This window comes from Equus caballus, unplaced genomic scaffold (assembly GCF_041296265.1).
Source record: "Equus caballus isolate H_3958 breed thoroughbred unplaced genomic scaffold, TB-T2T haplotype2-0000674, whole genome shotgun sequence".
In the NCBI taxonomy this organism is placed as follows: Eukaryota; Metazoa; Chordata; class Mammalia; order Perissodactyla; family Equidae; genus Equus; species Equus caballus.
The window spans coordinates 29606-32829 of NW_027221962.1; the positions used below are offsets into that span (position 1 = coordinate 29606).

General features: G+C 70.9%; 1 non-coding gene across 1 annotated transcript; it reads right to left on the minus strand.

The window, feature by feature from the left end:
- Positions 1-227: 227 nt before the first annotated feature.
- LOC138922256 (5S ribosomal RNA) lies at positions 228-346 on the minus strand. Its single transcript, XR_011435321.1, has one exon. It is a non-coding gene; the product is annotated as a 5S ribosomal RNA (ribosomal RNA).
- Positions 347-3224: the final 2878 nt, after the last annotated feature.

A 3224-nucleotide genomic window follows, 5' to 3' on the forward strand; every position in this document is an offset into this window, starting at 1 on the left:
CGGTCCCGGTCCCGCCGGGCTGGCCCCGATTGGCCCTGGGTTCGGGTGGGGCCGCGAGCTGGAAGGGTTGGGCTGTGGCGGGGAGGGGTTGGGCCCTGCCCATGGGCGGCGCCGGCGGGCCCGCGGTGCGGAGGGTGGCGGGGGGGGGTGGGGGAGGGCTGGCTGGAGGGGTGGGGGGCGTCCGCGGAGGACGGAGGCCGGAGGCGGCAAAAGGCGAGGGAGGCAAAAGCCTACAGCACCCGGTATTCCCAGGCGGTCTCCCATCCAAGTACTAACCAGGCCCGACCCTGCTTAGCTTCCGAGATCAGACGAGATCGGGCGCGTTCAGGGTGGTATGGCCGTAGACGCTGGCGCCTGCCGCCGGCGCCCCTAAGAAGCCGCGCCGCGTCGCCCGGCCCGCGGCTCGCGCGCGCGCCCAGGCCTCTGTGACGCGCACCCGCCGCCGCCGGCGCCCCCTGCGCCCGCGCTCGGCCTGCCGCCTTCCTCCCGCTGCTGCCTCCCGCCGCGGCCGCCTCGGGCGCGGCCAGCGGGCCAGCCAAACCCTGCGCTGCCCCGCCCTGCTGCCCTCCCAGGGCGCGGAGGCCTGGAGCAGCCCGGGGTGCGAGGAGGCGGGGCGGGGCGGGCGGCGGTGGGAAACGAGGGGTGGTGGGGGCGGGGATGGGGGCGGGGCGCCTGGCTGGGCGCTCTCCCCTCGCGGCCCGGGAACACTCCAGGCCGCCCTGGCCGCTCGGATCCGGCGATGGGTCGCAGGAGATGCGGCTGCTGGGAGGTGGGGGGCGCGGGGCACTTGGCCCGAGGCGTCGGGGCGTCGGGCCGCCGGGCCCGTGCTCCTCTGAGTCCCCTCCGGCCCGAGGGGCCTCCCAGCGGGAGCCCTGACCTCTGCGGCGCCGGCCGGGCCCCGACTTGCCCAAACCCAGGCGGAGCCACCGGCGCGACCAGAGGGCGTCAGCGGAAGCCCGCCGCGCTGCCCCTGAGGGCGCGGGGAGGCGGGGCGGCCACCCTTCCCCCCGCCAGCGCCGCCCAGGAGACCGGCACCCCGCCCCCAACCCGCCCCTCGCGGGGACCCTGGACAGCTCCTGCTGGCGCCAGCCCAGAGACCCAGAGACAGAGACAGAGACAGAGACACGGAGAAACAGAGAAACGGCGACACGGAGAGGATCCAAGACACGGACCTAGACAGACACCCACCCTGACCCAGAGAGGCTCTGCCCAAGAGCTCGCTTCCCCCCCAGGAGGGCGGTGGTGCTGGAGCTGGGCCCGGGCCAGGAGGCAGGGGCCCCGGGGCTGGCGATCACCCCTGGGGCCCTAGGCCGCGCAGACAGGCTCTCAGGAGTCCCGGGCTCCCGGCATCGCTGCCCCGCCATCGCCCAGGAACCACAGACAGGCACCGGAGCTCGCTGGCGCGCTCTGTCTGCGCTTGCGTGTGCGTGTGCGTGTGCGTGTGCGTGTTGTGCGAGTGGGTGTGTAGGCGTGTGTGTGTGTGTGTGTGTGTGCGCGCGCGCTGCGCGCCTGTGTGTCTGTGTGCCTGTGTGTGTGCGCGTCCGGGTTTGCGTGTTCCTTTCTCTCCGCTTCTTCACTCTGGCTCTTTTCCTCTTTCTGCCGGGCACCCCCGACCTTACTGAGGTGATAGAAGGAGCAGGCAGAAAAGTCAGGGCCCAGAGAACTTGGCACGAGAAAGCAGCTCCATCTACCAGACATGTAGAAGCCCCTCCCCGACGACCGACCGCAGCGTCCCCGTTCTGCTCAAGTGCCGCTGGGGACGTTGCCCGGGATCTCCCGCCCGCTAGGTCACCGACGAAGGCGCCTCCGTTTTCCCAAGAGCGCGCTCGCGCCCAGGACGGAGGGAGGAGCAGCACGGTGTGACGACGGGGAGGAAGAGTCGCGTCCGAAGGCCCGTCGGTGCCTGCCGACGTCCCGGCTCTCCCTGTCTCGAGACCTCTGGGCTTCAGGGTTCTGTGCCGCAAGGCTTTCCCGCCGCACCCCCCGGGACCCAGGGCGCGCTGTGTGCGCTGCCCGTCTCCAGCGTTTGGGCCCTGTGGGCCTTCTTGCGTCCCACTGGAAAGGGGACCCTGGGACGGAGAGAAGACGGGCAGGGGGCGGGCTTCGGCAAAGAGAGCGACGGCCATCCACAGACGTCCGACGAGGCCCTCCGGGGCGCCAAGCTCTCCATTTTCCACGGCACGTGTCCTCGTCAGGTTCTGCCACCTCTCGCCGGCATGCGTAGGCACACCGCTGGTCTTGCGGCCCCAGAGGCGAGGAGGCGAACGCCCCGGAGGCCGAGATTGGCACCCGCGTTCTCGGCTGCTGGGTGGCCAGCACCTAGGAGAGTGTCTGGCCGGAAGCAGCCAGGCGATCGATCCCTGGGTGCTGGATGAGCCTCGGCGGCAAAGAAGTAGGCTCGTGGGGAAGGACGGCGGCCGAGGCCCGGGCCCCCACCGAGGCCGCGCTCCGTGCTGAGCGGTCCGCTCCGTGTTTCCCGCTTGCGTTCTCACCAGCACTCGCCCCCGCAAGGAGGCACGAACTCCAGGACCCCCTCGCACCAGATGAGGAAAGCGCAGCTCAGGAGGGCACGTCACTCGCGGGAGACGGCGGCCCTTGGGTTTCAGCTCAGGACTTCGGTCTCCCGAGCCTGCGTTTCGGGGCAAGGCTCCGGTCCCGCGCTCCGGGAAACTGACAGGGACGCAGGTCCCGCTTCTCCCCGCAGAAGGTGCTCCTCGGAGATCAGATCCGGGGACCCGTCAGAACCACCCCGGGCACGAGCTGGCAGGGAGCGACGCGCACCGCCCCTCCCCCCCCATCCCGCAGCCCGCAGCCCGCAGCCCGCAGCCCGCAGCCCGCAGCCCGAGGAAGCGAGGAGCAGGCGATAGAGGCGCTGGGTTGGCAGGAGGGAAACGGGGCCGGCAGGAGAAGCGAACCGCGGAGAGACTCCTCCAGGACGACGATGGCTGAACGGGGAGAGGAGGGAGCTTTGGGTCCTCTCTCGTCCTGCTTTGACCGGGATGTCCCCATTTTTCCACAGCGAGCGAGTATGGCTCTTGGATTCGGTGGGGAAGACGTGGTTTATCTGGAGGACTTTTCCCTTCGGGGGTTCAAAGTCCGTTCTCTGAGGCAAGGCTCCCTCTCTGCCTCCCTGTCCTTCCCATTCGCCTCCCCGGAAGCCCAGCTCTCCTCCCGGTTTCCTGGATCCCTTGGCCACGGTCCTCTGTTGCAAACACAGGCAGGTG